The sequence below is a fragment of the Schistocerca serialis genome, chromosome 3 (assembly GCF_023864345.2).
Source record: "Schistocerca serialis cubense isolate TAMUIC-IGC-003099 chromosome 3, iqSchSeri2.2, whole genome shotgun sequence".
NCBI classification, from domain to species: Eukaryota; Metazoa; Arthropoda; class Insecta; order Orthoptera; family Acrididae; genus Schistocerca; species Schistocerca serialis.
Window position 1 is genome coordinate 327355758 of NC_064640.1, and position 25527 is coordinate 327381284.

A 25527-nucleotide genomic window follows, 5' to 3' on the forward strand; every position below is an offset into this window, starting at 1 on the left:
GTCAGCTAGAGAATGTTGTAAATGGCACTATAGGCTATTTTTTAGCTAATCATAAGGCTCTCAAGGAAACTATTTCAAATATGTGTACGTTCCTATGTTTAAGTGAACAACTTTTGCGGAAACAAATATATAATTTTAAGGTTTCATACGAGAGAGCCCCACATGGTGGTGATTTCATTTTAATAGTCGATCCCTCCGCCTTGCCTGTCACTTGTGGCACATTTCTCGGATAAATTTTCTGAATTTTTCAACGCCAAAACTAACAAGCGTTGTATCATTGTACTGGTACCCATATTTTCAATAGCTTTTTAATGCCTTAAAAAGAAGTGTTTCCTTTCATTAAAAACAAACATACTTGCTCCAATACCTCGGTTGATGCAAGAGTTACGAGGTTTAAACATGCAACAAAATTCCCTACCCTTCTGCGAAATATTATTTGCCGCAAATCTTGTTTCGATATGTTGAACCGTTCACAAAATAAAATGGATGTTACATCATATGCTCCTCAGACTGTATAGCATAATACACTCCTGGAAATGGAAAAAAGAACACATTGACACCGGTGTGTCAGACCCACCATACTTGCTCCGGACACTGCGAGAGGGCTGTACAAGCAATGATGACACGCACGGCACAGCGGACACACCAGGAACCGTGGTGTTGGCCGTCGAATGGCGCTAGCTGCGCAGCATTTGTGCACCGCCGCCGTCAGTGTCAGCCAGTTTGCCATGGCATACGGAGCTCCATCGCAGTCTTTGACACTGGTAGCATGCCGCGACAGCGTGGACGTGAACCGTATGTGCAGTTGACGGACTTTGAGCGAGGGCGTATAGTGGGCATGCGGGAGGCCGGGTGGACGTACCGCCGAATTGCTCAACACGTGGGGCGTGAGGTCTCCACAGTACATCGATGTTGTCGCCAGTGGTCGGCGGAAGGTGCACGTGCCCGTCGCCCTGGGACCGGACCGCAGCGACGCCCGGATGCACGCCAAGACCGTAGGATCCTACGCAGCGCCGTAGGGGACCGCACCGCCACTTCCCAGCAAATTAGGGACACTGTTGCTCCTGGGGTATCGGCGAGGACCATTCGCAACCGTCTCCATGAAGCTGGGCTACGGTCCCGCACACCGTTAGGCCGTCTTCCGCTCACGCCCCAACATCGTGCAGCCCGCCTCCAGTGGTGTCGCGACAGGCGTGAATGGAGGGACGAATGGAGACGTGTCGTCTTCAGCGATGAGAGTCGCTTCTGCCTTGGTGCCAATGATGGTCGTATGCGTGTTTGGCGCCGTGCAGGTGAGCGCCACAATCAGGACTGCATACGACCGAGGCACACAGGGCCAACACCCGCCATCATGGTGTGGGGAGCGATCTCCTACACTGGCCGTACACCACTGGTGATCGTCGAGGGGACACTGAATAGTGCACGGTACATCCAAACCGTCATCGAACCCATCGTTCTACCATTCCTAGACCGGCAAGGGGACTTGCTGTTCCAACAGGACAATGCACGTCCGTATGTATCCCGTGCCACCAAACGTGCTCTAGAAGGTGTAAGTCAACTACCCTGGCCAGCAAGATCTCCGGATCTGTCCCCCATTGAGCATGTTTGGGACTGGATGAAGCGTCGTCTCACGCGGTCTGCACGTCCAGCACGAACGCTGGTCCAACTGAGGCGCCAGGTGGAAATGGCATGGCAAGCCGTTCCACAGGACTACATCCAGCATCTCTACGATCGTCTCCATGGGAGAATAGCAGCCTGCATTGCTGCGAAAGGTGGATATACACTGTACTAGTGCCGACATTGTGCATGCTCTGTTGCCTGTGTCTATGTGCCTGTGGTTCTGTCAGTGTGATCATGTGATGTATCTGACCCCAGGAATGTGTCAATAAAGTTTCCCCTTCCTGGGACAATGAATTCATGGTGTTGTTATTTCAATTTCCAGGAGTGTAAAACCGGACAAGAACGAGTAGGACTTGCGTTCGGAGGGAACCGTACAATTTTAATTATGCATATAGATAATAATAATGATAATAATAATTCCGTGTGGCTAAATTGCCTGGTGCAACTGTCTCTATTAGACGCCACTTCGGAAAATTGCTGTCCCTAATTTAGCCCAGTAATCCATCCTTGGAAAGGGATCTACAGTTTAACTTGGAATCCGAGCTACATGTCGTTTCTGCCGACTCCTTACGTCGTTGAGAGGTGAAGACTTGGATAAAACGAAAACCGAAAATTTCGTGGTCCGACAAAGTTGCAATCCCGTGACCTCTCGAGTTTTGAGACACACGCTTTATCCTTAGATTAATAGGCCCGACACGCACGTTCACAGTTCCTCTATAGATTTTGATGAGCGAGTTTGCAAGTATCAAAATATGTGACATGTATGACCGTATCTTTTGATGGGATTCATTTAGAAGCTTAAATTTTTTACACCGCCAAGGGACGGTAGATCTAGGTTTTTTATATAAGTTTCAACTTGATATCCGTACCTGTTACTGAGCAAAAGGGATCTTAACAGATGGACAGGCGGAAGGAAATGTCAAAAAATATTTCATTTGTGTAATGTAATTACAAATTAACAATTTTAGGATCTTTTCGTTTTCTTGTAGTGTGAAACCTTGCTTCTTGCCAAATTTTATGATTCTAGGTCAACGGGGAGCAGCCGATAGGTTTTGATGAGTGAGATTGTGTGTGATATGTATGGCCGTATTTTTCGACTGCATGGACTCATTAGCCGCCATGGGACCGCAGACCTCGGTGTTTGATTTAAATTTCAACTTGATACCTCTACTTGTTTCTGGGTAAAAGGGTTGTTACAAGTCGAACGGAGAGACAGACACACGGACGCACTACAGAGTGATCCTATAAGGGTTCCGTTTTTGGCAGCTGAGGTACAAAGTGTTATAAATTACCCTTAGTTACGCACTTCTCTATGATTTAAGGAATGTTGATTATTTTAGTTCCAAGAGGAAGATCCTAAGGAAGGCAGCAGCTTCCTCGTTTCGTTCTTTCAAACAAAAATAAAAACTGAATAGAAAAAGTCGGTGTTCAATTTATGATGTGGTGTTGTGTGTGCCGTAACATACGTAGGAAGACGTGGCATGGAGCTGTCTGGTGTTCACGAGCCACTTGCACTCGTTCTAGTTAGTGTGATGAATGGCAGCTGCCTCTAAATGTAGAAAAATGTCAATTAATACGGGTGGTTGGGAAAAACGAACCCATAATGTTCGAATACAACATTAGTAATGTCCTGCTTGACACAGTCACGTCATTTAAGTATCTGGTCGTTACGCTGAAAAGTGATATGAAATGGAACGGGCAAGTGAGGATTGTGGTACGGAAGGCGAATGGTCGACTTCGGTTTACTGAGAGAATTCTGGGAAAGCATACATCTGTAACGGAGACCGCATATAGGACGCAAGTGCGACCTATTCTTGAGTGCTGCTGGAGCGTTAGCGATCCTTACAATGTCGGATTAAAGGAAGACATCGAAACAATTCAGAGGTGGGCAGCTAGATTTGTTACTGGTAGGTTCAAACAATATACAAATTTTGAAGGGATGGAAATCCCTGAAGGGAAAGTGACATCCTTTTCAATGAACATTACTGAGAAAATTTAGAGAAGCTGACTGCAGAACGATTCCACTGCCCCCATCATACAACGCGCGTAAACATCAGGAAGATAAGACATGAGAAATTAGGGCTTATGCGGAGGCATACAGACCGTATTTTTCCCTCACTCTATTTGCGAGTGGAGCAGTAAAGGATATGACTAGTAGTGGTACCAGGTACGCTCCACCACGCGCCGTACGATGATTTGTGGAGTATCTATGCAGATGTAAATGTAGGACCTAGAAGTGTTAGCAGGCACCTGCGAAGGTAGTAGTGTTCCACAAGAAGTCAGCGATTAGTACGGAGTGAACAGGTGGTAGTAAGGTGTAAGGGCGAGGCCAGTAATTAAATTTCGCGTAGACGGTCTGATAGCAGCGGCGGCGGCAACAGCAGCGGCGGCGGAGCAACGTTCCGAAGGTCACGACGGGGCCGGGCCGCCACTTGGTACGCAAATGCAGTGGAGCGGCCGCCCAACCAGTTACCGACAGCCGGTGTGCACGCGACACGCGAGCAACACCGCCGTTTGATGGAAGGCCCGCCAACTTGCTGTCACATTTTAGGTCCTCCGAATAAACAAGCCGAGCTAAAACAGCAGGTCTGAGGAGCTCGCGCACGCATGCAACCTTCTGATGACTGCGAGAGCAGGTTGCTTGATATGTACACAGCAGAGCATATAGACATTAGAACCGGCAGACACCTATAGCGAGAGAAAAAAATCGACCTAAGTGCAAAAGAATAACGTAAGTAAAGTTACTGATAGAGGCAGATCATCACTAACGAGGTTTTTGCCTCTAACCTCGAGACCAGGGTTTCCCAGTCTGTGTTCGCGGAACACTGGTGTTCAGCGGGATGTGGATAAATGCTCCGCAAAAGGGTATTAACAAAATGGCGTTTTTTCGACATTTAGACGATACTGATGATTTTAAAAAATTTTGTTATGATTTCTGTGTTATTAGTTTTCATTTAAAACTGAAGCAAGAACTAAATTAAACGAGCTTTTCTCATTTTTTTAAAAAAAATGATTAAACCTTCAAAATAAACAAAGTGTTCCATCAAAGTAGCAGGATTCTCGAAGTGTTCCGTCAGAGGAATAACTTGCGAACCCTTGATCTGCACTGTTGCCTAATAGACTTGTTGGCTTGTTACGAGGGAACTTCAAAAAGTTACTTACACATTATTATAGGAAGCCAAGTAACTTTTATTGAATACTGCCCTACATTTCAAAGTGATACAGATGTATGGCTCTATTTTCAACATAGTCGCTAAATCTCTGTAAACAACAGTCGGAACGTTCCACCAGTCATTCAATTCCTCGCCTGTAGAATGGTTCAAATGGCTCTGAGCACTATGGGACTTAACATCTGTGGTCATCAGTCCCCTAGAACTTAGAACTACTTAAACCTAACTAACCTAAGGACATCACACACATCCATGCCCGAGGCAGGATTCGAACCTACTACCGTAGCAGTCACGCGGTTCCGGACTGAGCGCCTAGAACCGCTAGACCACAGCGGCCGGCTCGCCTGTAGAAATTTGCTTCTTGTTCACGTAGCCATTCGAGAACCGCTGTGTGAATATCCTCATCGTCGTAAAATCAGCGATCGCAGCGTATCATTTCCTCGATTTCCTGTACACTGTCGTCTGTGGTCAGTGCTGAAGGCCTTCCTTCCCGATCAACCTGACCAACGTCTGCGCGACGTTAGTCAAGTCATGTAAGATGAAGGTGGAGGAGGGACAAAGGAAAGGAAATGGAGAAACTAATGATATCATCTGCATCGGGACTTCGTACGGAATCAGCAGCGATGAGTGAAGATGTGTGCCAGACTGATACTCGAACTCGGAATCTCCTGCTTACTAGGCTGCGTTAAATATCGCGCCACCCAGCCACAGTGTTTGTCGGAAATGAGCGTACTCTCTCGGTACGTCCCTGGCCGAATCACATTCCCACCTAGAGCCACCTATACGCAGTCCCCGTTCATGTCCACCATGCTCGCTAAATTTAGATTCCGAGTGGAGATCGAACGTAAATGTTCATCCGCATTGAAGTTTGTGACTTTCCCATGGAGACAAATCAGTTATATGAATGTGTGGTGTCTGTTCTTTCGGACGGCCTCAATGAGCAAAGAGTCCACAACGTTCAATGTAGATTAACATTTACGTTCGACCTCCACTGGGAATCTAAAATAAGCAAGCCTGGAGGACATGGACGGGTCTGCAGATAGGTGGCGTTGTGTGGGAATGTGAGTCGATCGGCGTACCGACACAGTCAACATTTGTACAATAAACATGGTGTCAGGGTGGCGAAGTAGTCAACGCAACTGCCTAGTAAACAGGAGATCCTGGATTCTAATCCTGGCCCAGCACATATTTTCTCACATCGCCACTGATTGCGCACAAAGTCCCGATGCAGTTGATATCATTAGTTCCTTCCCTTACGTTTCCTTTCTTCCCCTTCCCCTTCAATTTACATCACATATTTAATAGCTGCGGATCATACGTTGTGTCTCTTCTTTCGCATATGTCCGAAGGAGCAACACCATGCATTCGTATAAATTAATCAAGATGTTGGCAACATTTCACTACAGCTGGACGGGATATAGCTTTTGGTACATATACTACCAGAATTCATAGCGCATCTGTGCGTAGTTTACGCATTTGCCCACAAGAATCATACTGTACCGCGTGCTTCAACTTTGCAGTACGGTACGTTTTCAGTTGCCGCGCCACTTCATTCGAAAACGGTAATGCATCTCTTAACTGTACCGCAGTAGAACTGTGTTTGCGAAGTACCCAGAACATGAGCTCTCTTCTGATAATGAGCCACTCTTGGTGTACAAGTTCGTAGCGTGGGACGACATGTGTAACTTAGTTTTGGAAGTCCCCTCGTATATGTCTATAAAACCCAGTATCAACCGAAACATGACCCAGAAAATTAAAATTCGTTCTATTAACCAATCTCTTGTGAAATGCTGCTTTTCAAATTTTTGTGAACGGGAAGAACAAGTTTCAGATGAGTGAGAAACTGAGAACACGGACAACTGACAGATGTAAACACAAAATGAATCCGGTGTGAAACACATGGGACATTCTGCGGTAATTCGTTCAGTTATTCTCTACGGTGTCTATGCTCGTCGTTAAAGAAAAAGTAACTTGTGGTTCTACAATTACTTAGCTTCTCACGTTAACTAAGCGTCGCAAATATTTCTACAAGTACTTGATTTCATTTCAAAGATAAAAACGCCCCCATTTAGAAGACCGTATACGTCTAGGATTAATTTGATGACCATGAACATCATTTAATGATCCTTTCATTGCTCCCACAATCACTAAGTTTGATTTTTATCGAGACATTGTGGTAAGTGCTGGAAAACAAATTTTTACACATTAGCTTCCTTCAAGATCAAACGTTTGTAACAGTTTTACTGTTCGGCATAAGTGCATCGTGTGGCAAAAACTAGCTTTGAGAGAGGAACAGCCAGTACGACATGAATCTGTTTGTGACATATGAATGACCCAAGAATCAATGTAGTCGAGATCATAATAATACTATGTCGTACAATGCCAAAGAGAAAACAGGTGTCAGTAGTCACAATCCAATGAAGTGGCAGTTTACAGAAGGCCTGCACACCGGAATACATCAATCAGATTCAAATGGTTCAAATGGCTCTAAGCACTATGGGTCTTAATATCTGAGTTCATCAGTCCCCTAGACTTAGAACTACTTAAACCTAACTAACTTAAGGACATCACAGACATTCATGCCTGAGGCAGGATTCGAACCAGCGACCGTTGCAGCAGCGCGGTTCCAGATTGAAGCATCTAGCACCGCTCGGCCACAACGGCCGGCCATAAATCAGGACTGCGTTTATTATTCCCCTCAATGAATACTTTCCATATGGTTCCAAACTACCGCTTAGTAAACAGAATAGGTTCTTACGGGATTTGGTAGGGAAATGTAATTGCACTACAGACTTCTTGGCAAACATGATGTGTCACTGACAAGTGACGGGCTGAACGGAGAGGAATTTTAACCACTGTCTTCCCGAACGCGAGCCTATTGCCTTACCACAACACCATCTTGCTCCATGTAAAAACGCGGATTGTAATTGTTGGGATCATCTATGCCAGACAGTTTGCTTGGAAGAATCGTAACCCGAAGGCGATCGCTTTCAAAATTCTGGGTTTGAGCTCTTGAATCAAAGACCCGTACTGAGCTGGAGTAAATTTGATGTAACACTAACGTACGACGTGTTTTAAACCAAGAAGTAGTCTACCATCCCGAAAATTTTCACACAAAACTGTTGGATTCCTTTAACCAAAATGTGTAGAGCATCACGTTGAACGATTGTTGTGAGATAGGTATGTGAATCGTATCCTCACTTCACCCACCTGCACCGTGCTTGTGGAGTAATGAAAGCACTGGACTCGCATTCGTAAGAACCGGCGAGCGACCATCAAGATTTAGATATTCCGTGGTTTCACAAAAATTATTGTTTTGCAACTTAGTCCTTCGGTTTCTTCCCTCATCCTCATCTTATCTCTGAGATATTGATCACTCTAATTCTAAGCTAAATGAGATGACGGAGTGACTGGCTCACTTGCCTCGCCTTCGGGAGGAAGGCGTTCAATCCACCGTTCGACCATCCCGATTTAGATATTCTGTGGTTTCCCTATATCATGTAAGGCAGGCGCAGCGGTGGCTCCTTGGAAAAGGACATGGCCAGTTTCTTCCACCATTCTTCCCCACCATTTTCCAGTCTATAATGGTTCTTCTTCTGTAATGACATTGTTGTTGATCGAACGTAAAACACTGTTTTTTTGGCCTTCTTTTCTATCTCTAATATCTTCGTCGGCGACACACACTAACGTCCTTTCCTCCTGTTAACACATCAGCTGACATTAAAATTCATCAGGTGCGCCGAACAGCGTGATAGCGGTTTTTGGCCTGTTTTCCTCAGTATTTCTCTATAATTTCTATACGGCCTCTCCAATTTTCCTCCCTTATACAAAAAGAGAAACGATTAAAGTAGGTAAAAATGCTGCTTAAATGATCCTCCATTACCAAGCATACAGTATGTCGTTTCAGACTTTCATTGTTAGATACGGATAAAATGAAACTATAGCGACAATAGTGGCATCTCGCAAAAGAGCAAATGCCAAATCCAAGGCGGCGGCATGTTCATCTCAAGCGGATACCTCAAAGAAGCGATTTAAACAATGGAAAGGGATAATAAGCGTAAAAGGCAGGAAATTAATTTATATATGATATTTCAGTGATAATATCTCGACTAATTAAAAATAATTTGTCAGATAAGTTGACCGGAAAAGAAAACTGAGAGGGTGAGCGCGAGTCTTTGGAACTGCATTGCGCTATCGTAGGTCTAACGGCGTACGCGGCTGTGGGAAATGCAGCCTGGGGCCCCCTGTAACGCGAACAGGACCCGCCGTCAGCTGGCCACAACCGGTCCCGATCCTGAGTGGGCTTTATTTCACATTCATATGCAGATTCCTCTTTATTCTACGAATATGCAAATGGCGGATGAAGTCAGATTTACATCGCAACTTTTGTTTCAGATTCATCTGTTCCTGTGTAGTAGCAACACTAAAGGCAGAATCTTACGACCGCGTGAGAGTACCGCCAACAGAAGATTCCTAACCGCTAATTCCACCTCCCCCCCCCCTCTCTCTCTCTCTCTCTCTCTCTCTCTCTCTCTCTCTCTCTCTCTCTCTCTCCCTCTCTTCAGAACTGATTCGTTTATGGGACGTCTGTTTGTAGTAGGAAGAGATCAGATGAGGACTCCTTGCGATATCAAATAATATGTATTGCCTAATATGCTATGAAGAGAGTCAGTAGCTCGCCCACTATCAGTCACTCCAGAAGGCGCGAATGTTAAATCTCGATTGAGGGGTATTCACGTCTCGTGGAAGATTTATGAAGAAGTTTCCAGCTAAGCGTTTAGGAACAGTTAGTAGTCTGATAGCTGTGCTGTTTTTACAGCATTTTCATGATGTGGGAACAGGCACTCATGACAGTAAAATATGTAATTAAATATCCATTTAAAAGCTGGTGCATACATACTTTAAACCATTAAGTAACAAAATCTTTTTTTTGTCACCGTAACAATGAAGTACATTCCAGCATTTGCTCTTTGGGAATAATAATGAGCAAAAATGCTCAATTTATCACGTATTTCTAAGTGTGTCAGGAGGTATGAGGTGATAAATATATGTATCAACGAATCAGGAGCAAAAGAAACTATACATGGTAGTTTAAGTGATGTGTGTATTTACCAGCGTTACTTAAAGGGTTAAATCAATGCAGTAGCTTTCGATGCTTATACATATGGTGAACTAGGGTCTGCGACTATGAGAAATATCCATTCGTATAAGAAAAAATAACTGAATAGAAAACAAATGAAAATACATAGCTATATAAAGAAAATCATTCTACTGCTAACAGGAGGATATAAGGCCTAAATTGATGTAATTACAGCCATTTTCATATTACGGCTATCAACATAGAGACATCGGAGTGTGGCAGGTAGTGGGAGTACTAAAGCACTGAAATACTGAAGTAATGAAGTATTGTTTTATATAAAGGCAATTAGAAGAGCCACACGTTTGAAGCACCTTTGCCTTGAAGTTAGCCAGTGGAAGAGCTATTCGTAAATATGTCTGGACAGTAACGGTAGCACACGGTGAAACTGAGAAATATGTAGTGTTTTAGGAATAGCAGAAAATAATTTAGATGACGTTATTGCATACGATTTGGAATTTAAAAATCGCATAATTTCTTGCCTACTTGTGAATAAATGTTGAATTAAAGCTATGTAAGTATTTGATATGAAAATAACGCCGCAAAAGCTTTGAGGAACTCACAGCTGGCTATTGAAACAGTTTCTGTTTCGAAGGCTTAAAAATTCATGAGAAGTTAATACAGTAATTTTAGAAACATCACCACTTCATCCAGGGATTGTTCGTGTAACCAGTTCGACTGAATTTGGAAGTAAAAGAGTGTGGAACGAAGGCAGGAAGGAAGGGCGGGAAGAAGAGACAAGCGAACGAACGAATATTATAGTTTAGCTTTCCGTCAAGTCGAGTTGTTTACGGAAAGACCACATTTTCCGACTGGAACAGATGGGGGACGAATATCAACTGTGGCCTTTCCAGCATAACAATTACCGTATTAAATACACGTGATTTGAGGAAATTATGAAATAAGAGATATCTGAATGGCCGAACGTGGACTTGAAAACCGCTTCTGCTGAATGCGAGTAGAGTACGTGAACTACCACCTAACCGCTATGAATGACACGATTCAGGAGCAATCCAATAAGTCACTGGCTTAGTGAACAAACAAATGGGTGCTGTATGAGACCAAACTACTGCCCGTAGTCTGCTGGCTGATCCCTGAACGAGAGATGAAAGCGTAGTGTGCCTTTCGATGCGGTCTTACTTTGCCGTATACGCTCCTCGCTCGTCTAGGCTTGCTTTACTAATCTGACAGTCAAGCGTCTGCGTCCATGGCGATAATATCTGCTTCTTGAGAGGCGTCTTTAACGGAAGTTAGTTTCCATATTCCGCAAGCCACCGTACGGTGCGTAGCGGAGGGTACGTTGTACCACTACTAAACATTTCCCTTCCTCTTCCTGTTCCACTCTCAAATTGAGAGAGGAAGAGACGACAGGATATATGCTTCCATACGAGCCGTAATTTCTCTTATCTCCGTGGTTCTTACGCAAAATGTATTCTGGTGGCAGTAGAATCTTTCAGAAGTCAGCTTCAGATACCGGTTCCCTAAATATTCTCAATATCGTTCCTCTAAACGAACGTCGCCTTTCATCCAGGATACCTATTTGAGTTCCCGAATTGTCTTCCTAATACTTGCGTGTTGTTCGAACCTACCGGTAACAAACTTAGCAGCACACCTCTGAATAGCTTCGATGTCTTCCTTTAATCCGAATTTGTGCTGAGCGAGTGATTCGCGATAAGCAAACTAAGCAAGGGAACAATGACATAGAATATTCTCTGTAAAATCTAACTGAGAATCCACCCGGACCTGGCGACTTATTTGTTTTCAACTCTTTCAGTTGTTTCTCCACGCCAGGGACACCCATTACTATGTCCTCCATACGGGAGTCTGTGGGATGTTCAAACGATGGTATGTTTGTACGGTTCTCCTACGTGAACGATTCCTTCATCGTAAAATTTCAAACTTCAGCTATCGTTTTGCTGTCTTCTACTGCCACGCTAGACTGTTCAACGAATGACTCGACAGCAGCCTTAGACCTGCTTAGGGATTTTACGTAGGACTAGAATTTTGTCGGGTTCTTTTACTAAGATGTGACGATGGTAGTTGCTGCATGCTTTGCGCTTCGATCTCTTTACGGGCGCAAGAATGTCTACCAACTTTTACCTGTCGTCATTTGTACGTTCTCCACTTATCCGAGAGCGCAACAGCCTTCCTAAGCATATTCCGAATTTCGTCGTTAAACCACGGTAGTTCCTACGTTTCATGTGAACTGAGGATGGCCTCAGAACCCAAGCGACAGGCGTCGTTGGTGCCGGCGTGAGCCACAACTTGCAAACGAGTGCAACCCGTACGCTCAATAGTCGCAGGCTAGGCTCTTCCACGTCTCGGATGAGAGCCCTCGGCATCCATACTGAGAGCTCAATGGCTTTCCTTGTGGACCTGAACGCTATTTTGCTAATCCGCTAAAAATCTGATCCTTCCTAAGCATATTCCGAATTTCGTCGTTAAACCACGGTAGTTCCTACGTTTCATGTGAACTGAGGATGGCCTCAGAACCCAAGCGACAGGCGTCGTTGGTGCCGGCGTGAGCCACAACTTGCAAACGAGTTCAACCCGTACGCTCAATAGTCGCAGGCTAGGCCTCTTCCACGTCTCGGATGAGAGCCCTCGGCATCCATACTGAGAGCTCAATGGCTTTCCTTGTGGACCTGAACGCTATTTTGCTAAGGGGCTCCATAACGCACCTAACGTTGAAGCTCCCGATAACTAGTAAACCCCTGCCACCTTGTGCCTGTATATGAAGGAAGTAGTATGATTGTTCGCATTCCATTACGATGCAACACTGGATCGGAGTGTGATTTGTTGCTCTCTGGTTGATGCATCCTCTCACACCTTGTTGAGTACGACAGCTGATCCTGTGAAGAAAGGGGAGAAAAAATGTAGAATTTAGATATCTCTCGCCATGAAGGGCGTCACAAATAGAGCTCTGGTTTGGTTGGTCAGAAATGAACTAAATAATGGGCCATGGGTTATCCAACTAAATAATTCCGATATTAGGAGTGACTTAAGAAAATTGTTAGCCTTGTATCTTAATCTCTGGGCCACTTCATTCATTTCATTGCAGCTGAAGCTTATCCATATCGGATTTACTCGTGGTAAAGCTTTGTAGCGGCAGTCCTTAAAAATCTTAGTACCTGCATGTCCTCAGAGGTGTGTCCCATGTTCCTGAGTGCAAATAAACATGCAGAGATATGTCATGTCTATCCATTCACGCACACTGGTAATACTAAATACATCTGCGTCTGTTACGTGCCGAGACGAAATGATCCATTTATTAAGGCAGCAGGGGCGTCACTACTCCATCGTGAAAAACGGCTCTGATTCAATTGCGTTTCAGTGTAAAGCTGTTTACTCACGAATGACTATGAACAACTTGTCGTTTCTTGGTCGAATGAACCCTCGAATCATTGGAGGCTAATTAAGGAAACCACGGAAAAGGTAAACGAGAAGGCGTAGTGCTTGATACCATCTTCCTTCGGATACGTCAGCACTTCATCGGTTGACGCCCTCTTCAGTAGACTGTGATACAAATAAAAGCAGATAAGGAAGAGCGGGATATTGTGGACGGATAAGGGCTTCAAGAGCAGGATATTGTGGAGAGAAAAGGGCTTCGTAATGCGTCTCCATCGGTTAGAAAGTTTAGCGGAGACTTACAATCGATAAGGCAGAAGCAAAAGTCCTACGGAAGCACGCGGCAGCACCAATTATTTTCGCGCCCGCAGAAAGTACAAATTAATTTTAAAACTTAACGAGGCGGGCTGGCGTAGTGACGAGTGTCCTCGAGCCGTGCATTGGCATCTCGCTCGTTAAACTCGCTGACTTCCCGAATGGCCCGTGCCGAAAAGTGTGCGGGCGACGTGTAAACGCCCCTTAACGAATGCTCGTGGCTGCAGCGCTGCGTCGCTCAGCTCGCGTACTTTTTGCAGCCTTCCGCAGGAACGACGGGCGGAAAGAAGATTAGTGTTCAGCGTCCTGTCGACGATGAGATCATTAGAAACGGGGCACACGCCCAGACTGAACAGAGACGGGAAAGGAAATCAGCCGCGTCGTTTTCAAAGGAATCATCCTGGCATTTGCCCTAAACGATATCGGAAACCATCGAAAACTGAAACCATAACTGCTTAATGCAGGTTTGAAACCCGCTTCCCCGCTGCCTTACCCGTCATGTTCTATTCAGCCCTCTGGCACAACTAGAAGGCTCGTATTGCAATCGACAAGGACACTCCGGTTATCGCGATGCAGCGACATCGCCTGAATGCAGTTACGACTGCGTCGCCGAGAGCCAAGTGTTTGAGAGTTCGCAGTTTACTTGCGATCGTTATGCAGGTTCTACGTTGTCACCTGCCACAGAGAAGAGGACGCAGGAGATGAAAGACTACATAAAAACACGGACTTACCTTCAGCGGCATCTAGTTTCTTTGATCTCTCAACTGAGACTGGTTTAAATTTCTTAAGTAGCTAGAGGCCAGTTCTTTTAGCGATCGGGTCATCTACACTGTCACTATGCATTTGCACACTTACTGAAGGATGAATTACTCTGTCTTTCGGATGTATACTTCTCATTCATAGATTATATTTATAGGAAACCACTGGAATCCTAAGACAGTAAAATATTATTCCAACTGTAAGGCTATAAGGCAATCGTTTACACCAATCGTTAAATGAACACAGTAAATGAATATCCGTCAATAAACAGATTTACATTTCAGGATTTAAAATTTTTGGCACAGATGAAACCAGAAGTAACAGAACATTCAATAATTACTTCTTTTATTCGTATTATATTTTAAATAGACTACCTGGTTTAGACCAATTGATGAAATCATCTCCAGGCGAACAGCTGCCTGCAACAAATGGAATCACACAAAGAACACAGTTGTGTTGAAGGAACATAAAATGGAAACCGTTATATGTCATATTCAGAATTACCGAAACAACTGGAGAAAATATCTACAACGAATGACCTCAAAGCGAATCCCAAAATCCCTACAACACTGTCACACCAGCGGTGTAAGACACCTAAGTCGACCAATGAAAAGATGGCAGGAGAACTTCTGGACAAGATCATACTTGGAAGGAAGGTGGTAATGGTGATGATGAGGATGATGGTGATGATGATGATGATGGTGATCTACAAACGAGTTGCGTTCCGAAGCGTACAAATAATCCATTTACATAATTCTTGTTAATGGCATCCAGTATACTCAGTGTACTAAGTGTATACCGTTCAGTGATATAACATATATTGTGCAACTGTCGTCAGAAAGCTTTCTACACACAGTTGCTGTTGCAACGAATGAAAGAAGGAGCTGTAATGTTTATGTTATCACTTTACGACGCCCCCTTGGTAATTAAAACCCCCTTCTTAGTTGGATGTTCGAATGTGAATGCCGATTACGACGCTCAGCTTCATGAAAACAAACAGTTTCGCCTCGGTTTTTTACTAACAAATTGGGTACTCGGGAAAGTGACTGATAAAATGATCTTATTTCACGACTTGATGCAAGTCTTCAGTGGAATAGGCAATTACTTGCGATCGTTATGCATCATTAGACCTGCGTATAGAGATTTTCGTACTACAGACAAAAAGTTCCAGTACGTAAAAAAGCAGCCGCCTCGTTGCTTCTCTCTCTTTGACGTCTCGTGCAGGTCCTGTTTTCCCAGATCTCGTGCCACCAATTAGCCTTTTACACACAGAGACCGCTACGCAACATAGCTCCATTGTAATCTTTCCTTATGCAGAAAAGTAATTCTGCTTTGAAGTACCGTAACATTTATAACAATTGTAACACCAAGAAATGTTATCCATAATGCAATCGAATCTGCAGGATTTGTTGAAAATTGTACCAGCGAGAAGGAATTAAAAATGGAGAGAGATGGCGTGCACGTCAGTCCAATACCACACTTTGACTGATTTGAGCTCAGTATGGTACAGGCCTTTCTGCTCGCACGAGAAAAAGTCGACAAATGAATCGGTAACTTGAAAACGAATATATTTATTCGACATAATATCAGCACGTGAGTGCAGTGGAAGTGGGAAAAATGAAGGGTCTCCGGAAAACGAGTTTGTCATACTGTGACTTTTCTGGTCACACACAAAGAATGGGGGGATATTTTTTTTTGTAGTCTATAAATGAGTGTCACCTCCTAAACTGTTGTATGAGGTCATGTCTGGTCTGTTACGGAGGGAAATTAATTGTTGTTAGCCTAGTGGAATTATGAGGTTGTAGGATGAAAAAGTTGTTTTGATGTAAAACTTGATGGATTTTCTCTGAATGATAGATTGGTTACCTTAAATGTAGCCTAATGTGTGTGAAAAATTATAGAGATGAGCGTTCTTTATAACTTTAAAATCTGTGTTTTGAAGAGTTAGTAGTCGTCTGAAATGTGCGTCGGTGGCCATTGACCAACTTGCGAACTATACAAGTTGGTAAGAAGTTTGATGGCTCGTCAGACTGTCAGTTTCACTTTGTCTGATAACGCATCACGCTTAAAATGATTAATTATACATTCGTCTCTTCTCTGCCTGCATAGTGTGATTCTTATTAACGTCTAAAAATCTCCTAAGCTACGTAGGTAACGATGGAACAAGTAATTTAATATAAGACGCATGGGGCGGCAAATGTCGGGAAATACCCCTAAAACCCTTCAATAAGAGTCCAGTATGTTACCATTGCGTGACATCGCTTAAGTTGCTACGACAGTGATCAGAACATATAACCAACGAATAGACGAAGATCTAATACCGGCGACAAGCGGATACTGGACCACAAAATGCGATTGCAGCATGGGATGAGCGCGATCGTCTCCGCATGGCCGCTATAGACTGTACAGTTTAATTCACGTATTGGTTTGACACTTGTAACGGGTGTGATCATGTCTGCGTCTACGTTTCGCGACCTCTCTGTAGGTAGCAAACATTCCATTACGTAGGATCCCATTCTCCGGAAAACAGAAACGCCTCAGACTGAAATGAGGACGCGAACGTTGACTCTGGTGGTAAATTGTAGAGCCTTGGGAGGGGCGCCGCTGCGGTACATTCTATATGGCTGCGTATGTTTTAGACGCTACCTTACTGTGATAACAGTCTGGCAACATACGTTTCTGAGTGACTTAACACTCAAGTACACAAAGTGATGGCTCGTGACGTCATTCAGCACATTATATCAACTACTACACACTGAGGTGTCTGAACGTTAATCGCTACATCTGTAAGGTTTTCGAGTTTAAACATTTACCCTCTTTAATATCACCACTGCATGCCTGACCTGCGCGTTCGCCTCATATGTCACTCATCAAACATAGTTCGCCGGCAACATGTTCTCCACTAATTTCTGTTGATGATTTGTGGCCTCGCTAAGAGAATACGCGGGAAGGGTTTCCTCCAGTATACATGTAGGTCTTTTGCGATCTCATGTGACGACGTCTAGAAGTTCTGACTGCAGCGCTTGTGGACCTCACACCATAGTGACACCTAAGACTGTCAGGTTCTGTAGCTCTTATTATTTGTGTATTGAAATGTTTTCAGTCTGCGGTATGACATCCTTTTCAGTCACACGTAATGCTCCTGGTGCTACAGTTTTCACAACCGTTTGTGTATTATTCTTCACTAGGCACAACTAAGTGGTCGACAACAATCAATTCCTTATAGTGAGCGGTGACGAATATTGCGAAATGTGTAAAACAGTTAACAGATAACCGTCGGTAATATTCTCTTAGCGTATAATGCTGTAGCTAATCGGTGTGTATCACGTTTGTCTTGTGGCACATGTTAAATAAGATGTTCCTAACGGGGTTAGTAGATTTCCGCCAGTATGGTTCAAATGGCTCTGAGCACTATGCGACTTAACTTCTGAGGTCATTAGTCGCCTAGAACTTAGAACTAATTAAACCTAACCAACCTAAGGACATCACACACATCCGTGCCCGAGGCAGGATTCGAACCTGCGACCGGAACGGTCGCTCGGCTCCAGACTGTAGCGCCTAGCACCGCACGGCCACTTCGACCGGCTCGGCCACTATGATTGAAACCCATTTAGACTGCTTGATTTAATTACTGTACACTTAAATATTACACTGTTGAAGCAGAATAATTAAAGAAGTCCACTCAGTCAGTGGCTTTTCAGGCAGTGAACGGTAGGGCTGGAGTTGTAAAACCACAGTAGGCTGCCACAGACTACCGTAAGTAAGCGTCGATTACTGTAGTTTTCCAAGTAACCTTGGTCACTTAAGATCGTATCCGCGTTACTTGTACACTACATGTGCTGCACACTTATCAGGCTTTATCTCTTACCGATAGCTTTTTTGACGCATACGATCAGTGTCTTACCAGATTGGCTTACAAACCGAAAGAGGTGAGCCGTCTGGAAAACGAGATAGAATACATAAAGGGCCGTGCAACCTATGGAACATTTTTGTTCTGCATAGTTATTCTCCTGTCTGAATAAACACTGTCCACAGGAAAACTGAAATTTTTAGTGTTTAATTCAGGTTTATTCGAAAATTGTTGATTTCTAACTTGAAACAGAGGGATGTAGTAGAAACAAGCAGAAAAAATTATATTTGTCGTACAGGCTTGAAAACGTAGTTTTCTCAACAAGAAGAGAAAATAAAAAATCTGAAAACAAAAACGTACCAAATATCGCTTTAATACTTTATCGAAATATATAGAACATGTTTCTATTATTCGTAAACAACTTTCGTATTTATCACTAATCACAGGACACTACACCCTTTGATCATGATGAACGTTCCAATGAGTACAACATATCAACAATAATCATATAGCTTTTTATGTTTATGCATGTAAACTGTTCGTGCATCAAAGAAATTGCTTTGGGTGCATGAAAGTGAAAAACTTTCACTACCAGCTAATTTTTATTACTTATAAAATGCAATTTATGTTCTGTAGCTATATAAAACAAACAACGGAATAACACTGAATCATGTGCGCTTCTAATTATGTGCAAAACAAACAACTAAAAATACAAAAAACAAAGAGAAATCGTCAGTTCCCAGTCCCTCTGTTACACATGTATTTGTTTCTGTCCCTACCAATGCTATCATTTACTGCGTCATATATGTACTGTACTAAAACTACCGAACCGTAGCTTTGGTAAAGCGCAATTCTACTATGGGCCAATGTGGAAAACTGACTATGCTGTTGTGGAGATATTCATCGTGAAAGTGGTTTGGTACAGCAATACAGAGGTCTCTCTATATCTTCGTAAAGGAAGGAATCTTGGGCTTAACTCCCGTCGACATCGAGGACATTAGAGACGAAGCACAAGTTCGAATGGTTTCAAGGATGGGAAAGGAAATCGGCCCTGCCGTTTCAAGGGAACCATCCCAGCATTTGATTTGAGCGGTTTAGCGAAATCACGATGAATCTTAATCAGGATGGTCGGACGCGGATTTGTAACGTAGTCCTCTCGAATGGGGTCCAGAGTGCTAACCACTGCGCCACCTTGCTCGGTCTGAGGAGTTGCGGATGAGAATGTATGAAGAAAAGAGAGAGAGTAAAGCCCGATGTCAGCTGCTTGCCTTCACCTCTATAATACCCCCAGAAGAAGGAACGAAAGAAGGTAAGAGGATTAGGATGTATCGTCCCGTCGACGACGAGGTTATTAGGGATCAACCAGAACCTTGGTTCTGCGCCGGCCGGTGTGGCCGAGCGGTTCAAGGCGCTTCAGTCTGGAACCGCGCGACCGCTATGGTCGCAGGTTCGAATTCTGCCTCGGGCATGGATGTGTGTGATGTCCTTAGGTTAGTTAGGTTTAAGTAGTTCTAAGTTCTAGGGGACTGATGACCTCAGATGTTAAGTCCCATAGTGCTCAGAACCATTTTTGAACCTTGATTCTGAGAAGTATGTGGAAAGAACTCAGCTGTGCCCACTTCAAAGAACTGTCCCGGCATTTGCGTTAGGGGAGTTGGTTGAATCACAATCCGCTGATCTGCTACACGAAGCCATCCGATAGCTGTAACACCACTGTGGCGTGCAACAGCAGTCTTGGCTGCTGAAGCTGGTAATTAAATATGGGTATCAAAATTTGCATTGATGAGATTGTTAAAAGATCGACCTTTTCACCACATTGATCCACAAGATTACAAATGGTGCATATGAGATACGAGATAAAATATCTTAAAAGAATGTTTCTGCAGAGATCGTCGGCTCGCTCTTCTCGACTGCACAGCGAAGTGCCGATGTGGGATGTGGAGTGGCTTGCACGCGATTTGGCGGTTAGTGTGAGTAGTGTTAGTGCAGAGATTGCGGCGCGCCCGCTGGCGGGTGAGCGGCCGGCGCATTCCTGCACGCGGCGTGTGGGCCGCAGCTTCCCGCCGCCGCTGCCGCCATCAAACGCGCCGACACACCTCGCGCTGCCTTTGTTGTCCATCCGCATCTACTGCAACCCTTCTGCTCTGGATAAGATTCCAGGTTCAATGACTGTAGCAATTCATTGTGTGAGTAGCATCCACGCTTTACCCACATTCCCAAAACATTCAGTGTGTTCTGCTGCATCAGTACTCTAAAAGCCACCTGACGCCTGTGCAGAGGAGGGTACATCATGTACCACAGCATTCTTCCCACTTCCTGGCCCCTTCGCTACAAGCGAGCGGAAAAAAGACTGTGCTCGAATTTCTCTGATTTTATTATCATTTTCATTTCGCTAGATAATGTTGGGAAAATCCAGTTTTTACGGCAGTCGTCGTCTTCGGCTTCTCAACGTCCATACTTCGTATTTTTCCAGTCTTCCTCCTAAACATCTCTTGAATTCGCAGTATCAGTAAAATCATGCATCCACCTTCGAGGTGACCTTCAACGCTTTCTTCGTTTTAGTTGGTGTCAATTCATAGGTTCTTTTTGTCCACTGTTCGTCATCAATTCGTTAATATACTATTAACAATGACAATGATCCTATAATTTCCGTATTTTTATAGTTCTAACGTGTGTGGAGCTGCGACAACGTCTTCGCCAAAAATTCATCTCAGTAGATATCGATTTATTTTTCTCGTTTTTGGTTAGCTCCCATACTTCAGCAACATATTTGATAACTTGTACTGCAAGACATTCGTTTTCTTTCTGATTTTGTCACTCCATAGTAAGGAGTTAAGTTGGCTAATGAAACTCTCTCCATGACCAATTTTATTTGTGATTTCTTGTATTCTTCTTCCATATCGTAATGCGACAAGAGAAGTGACACAAATCGGAAAACGGCCATTTTTAGTTTATATCACTGAAAGGTACGTGTGAAGTGCCCTAACGCCCACGAAAAACATAATGGAATTTACTACCGACAATAATTACTTGACATTTAAGTGAAGCAAGTTTTATACAATTCCGTAAGTCGAGCTTTCTCAAATCTTGCATTTTTCAGTTTTGTCAGTTTTCTCGCCGGTGTGCGCTAAAAGGTAAAAATGACACCCAAATATTTACATATGCAGACATTTTCAATTTTGTAGAATCCTACATCCAAAGCGACCGGCTTGCACCCCATCACTCAAAAAATCCTCGAAAAAGCCTCTTCGGAAATGGAAAATAGTCTATAATGTTCCAAATGTAACGTATGCCACATCAATGTATACAGTAAACCTTTCCGTGATGCACATCATGTCTCTTTTAATGTCTCACACTGGAGTTAGATCACCTTATAAGTGAGGCTCTAGCACTAAATTAATATATCTGTAACGAAACGTGTTGTTCTTCTTTCGATCTTCTCTATCTGCTGCAGTGAACCTTCCTAGTAACACTCTCACACTGATGAGCTATACTCAAGAATTACTCCACTGCGTGTTTCATAAGCTACTTCCTTTGTAAGTAACAAAATTTCCTGAGGACCTCTCTCCTTCTTAGCGTTTATTCTGTCGCCCTGAGTCTTCTGTTTTCATGATTTGGCAAATGTATTTTAGTAAACTTTATGTCCAGATGCCCATCCCGTTGCCATAGTAGTCAGGTAACCCAATGGTAGACAGTCTTGTGCACCATCTGTCTTTGAATCATGCCAACTTTGTTCTGTGTTAGTGAATTTTAACTTTTTCTGTATCGTATTTTCTGAGGTGTAGATTGAGACCGGTCCAGACTTGACATACGTGAATTTTAAAAAGTGTCTAAAAGTTAAGTTCAGTATTGTCTGGGTGCTGGACTATCGTTCATTAACTCGCCGCGGGGATTCCATCCGTATGTGGATTACTTCGCTGGCTCTCAACCTAGCGAGCTGTGCATTAAGCTACGCGAGCGGGTCTACAATTGTACCTTGGGATTCGTTCATTTAGTTTCATTCTCGAACCATACAACTGCTTTTATGTGGTTGATCCAGTTTGAGCCACTCCGGACACATGATCATAGATATCTTACGTGACTATTATATTACCGCCCCTCTAATGAAACAATATGCCGTCTATTTATGCCCAATGTCCTACTTGTATTTGTGTCAATGATCGATTGTGAGTTCCTGTATCAAGTGTCTAGTCTCTGCTGGTCTTCCGGCATTTTACTATTATTTTCTCGCTCGATGCTTTTCTGTCTACAACAGCATCAACCAAGAACATGGTTTACGGAGCTTCCGAAATTACCCACTGGGTCGTCTATATGTAAACAGGGTGAGAAGCTAGACGGTTAAAAAATATTTTGTTTAGCGAACGGTTTAAGATATCGGAACAGGGTACTGGCAAATGACTTTACGCAGTGAGGCACGTAACTTGGTTTAACTCTTGTATCAGTCATGATAGTGAAGCAAAAATGTTTTTCTTTTAAAAAAACAGCATTCCATTGGTCTCTATAAGAATTTTAAAGTAATAAAACACTTGTTAACGTTAGCGTTCAAACTTTTCGGTTAAAGGTATCTGAGGAAAATGTTAAAACTGAGAGGCAAGGTGGCCAGAAAATGCTGTTTCAGTTCAAACACCATAAGTGAAATTTCACTCACCACTGGATTGGACGGATTGCTACAGTGAAGTAGCCTACTGAGTACCCCAATTTGATTCTTTGATTCTATTTGAACTCCTTTTGTGGAGAGCACTCGAAGACGCGGTATACCATGAAGCTCTAACAACGCCAAACGATATGTGACGATGAAATTTATGCGTAAACATGACATACACGTATTTCAAATGTTTTTACAAGCCCATTCTGACATATTGAAATTTAGCACTAAGTTCTCTTTAAAAATCTTAGATTTTGACATCTATCGTATGAAGTAGAGTCAAGAGGAAATAAGTTTCATCCTGGCGGCCTCGGTGTAATTTCTTACAGCGTGTAACAGCGGAGCTTGGTATGAGAATCCGACTCGTCTGAATTTACACCGCAGTACCGGATTCCAGCCGTTTTACCTCTCACTTGTACCACATTTCTCAAATACTTTTGCTGAAAGCTTCAGTTACAACATGTAATATCCCTACCTACTTTTGACACGCAGTACCTGGTCCTGCTACGCGTTGTGAAACGTTTCTATTTTAATTGGAGCTGACCATGATCGTGTTTTCCCTTATAAAACGGACAAGGCTTTCAGAAACAAAAGAGTAGTGCATTAAAATAGAATATCCGTACAACTCTTACTCTGACTGATTTTAAACTACATGGAACAAAAACGTTTGCCTGTATGTAAGGACACCACGCCTATTTGAACTAATCAGTTATTGGTTTAAATTCTACTCAGTTATAAAGAAAGATAGTAGCGTGAAATACGTAATTAATGATCAAACTGCTTTGAAAACTTAGTATTGGTTCGTTTTAGTAATATGCTTTGGAAGCACTGAAGGGGCGAATTAGTTTTGGCTTTTACGGAAAATTTTGGTAGTTAGTGAACAGAAATTAATCATTGGAAGATTTAAATAGGATGGCTTGGATTATCTTATCACATAAGAAAGTATATCTCATAGCACACTTCACGATTATTCAGTACTCTGCAAGTCTTCAACTACCAAAATTTCAGTACTGATGTATTTCACATAATAACAAACACAGTTACCCCGTGACAACGAATAATTAAGGAAAATCTGCGTTCTTAGCCGAAGTCACTAACGCACGCCGTCGCGGTAGCGCTCGATGTGGAAGTCGGCTGGTTCGAATCCTGGTGGTGGATGAAATTTTCACTGCCTATATTTGGCTAGCACGGGGAGGAAAGATGGTGACTTAAAGTTCTTGATCACCAGATTTTGGTCAATGTCTCCACAGTGTCTCACGAATTTAGGTGCTATGACATTTTCGATGGTGATCCGTCCGTCGGATGGAGACGTTAGCCTCCGCGGCTGTCTTCGTGCTATTCGAGTGGAGTAGGCAATGTACTGGCACCATGTGTCACCCTCTCCCTTCTCTCATCATCGTAAAAAACACTCATAACGCTACACTATACACTTATGCATTGTACTACACAAGCGCACATACGACACAACATACATATCCGCAAGGAATGGGCCACTCTGCACGCAGAAAGAAGGCTCTTTCTGACTAGGTGGCTGAACCCACCGCGGGGTGTTCCACGCCAATAATGCAATATGGCATCTTTAATGAAAAGAAAGAACAAAAACTTTTGCACAGGTTAGATGAACAGCAAATATTCAACAACATGACATTAAATAAGTTATTAAGTCACTTTGAAATTAAATTACACTTCGCAAACTGTAATGTAATAACAGAAGCAGTTGAAAAACATGAAATTTAACTTATCACTTCGGTTAAATCTTCGATGCAATATCGGTTCACATTTTGGACCAAGTCTAGGACACTAAAAAGGGAATAGTGATCCCAGGTAAATGAAGCGTAGCAGAAATCGCTTTCAGTACACTTACTAACACAATTAAAAACATCACTGGTCATGTCCTAATATAATCGTACTGGAGCTTATACGTTCCTTTAATCTGACGAAGATGAGATGACCTGGACGTATAGCGTAACTCGCAGCACGGTAGCTAACGGGACTGAGAGGTGAGACACACCGAGATCGAATCTACGCAGTCGATTATCTCGACCATGGCCAGTCAACCTGAGTATGGAGCTTAGGCGGTTACCTACGCACATTTAGGCAAGGGGTAGGCTAAACTCCAAATTCCGCTTCATAGTATACGATACAGAAACATTTAAAATACGATAACACATAGAACAAAGCTTACACGAATCACAGGCAGGTGGTGCACGCAACTTCCGTCACTTAGATTACATTGAAGACTGTGGCCTCAGGAATGGCCTCCGGCCACAAAGTTAAATTAACCTAACTTACTCACAGCACTCTGCCAGCACGCCTCTACGTATTACCATTTGCCGAAAACGTCAGGTACAGATCCTGAATCGGTTAGTAATCGGCGAACACTAACTGTCCTATAAGTCCAGGAGTACGGCCGAAGCTACTAATATATTTGACCATTTCTCCCCTTTAAAAACGATTGGCATAGGTCTGTTTGCTAGGAATCCTTCAAACCAACCACAAAGTGGATCAGTTATTCCGTAAGCTCAAATTCTGATTATTAGGCGGCATGAAATGAAATGTGGATAAGGCCTCTCGTCGGGTAGACCGATCGCCTGGTGCAAGTCTTTTTAGTTGACGCCACTTCGGCAACTTGCCTGTCGATGGGGCTGAGATGATGATGGTGAGGACCACACAACACCCAGGC

General features: G+C 43.3%; 1 protein-coding gene across 2 annotated transcripts in view; it reads left to right on the forward strand.

Annotated features, from left to right (window-relative positions):
• Positions 1 to 25527, forward strand: part of LOC126471606 (protein Wnt-16-like) — an 803254-nt gene that overhangs the window by 24922 nt on the left and 752805 nt on the right. The gene's annotated exons all lie outside the window — the stretch shown is intronic.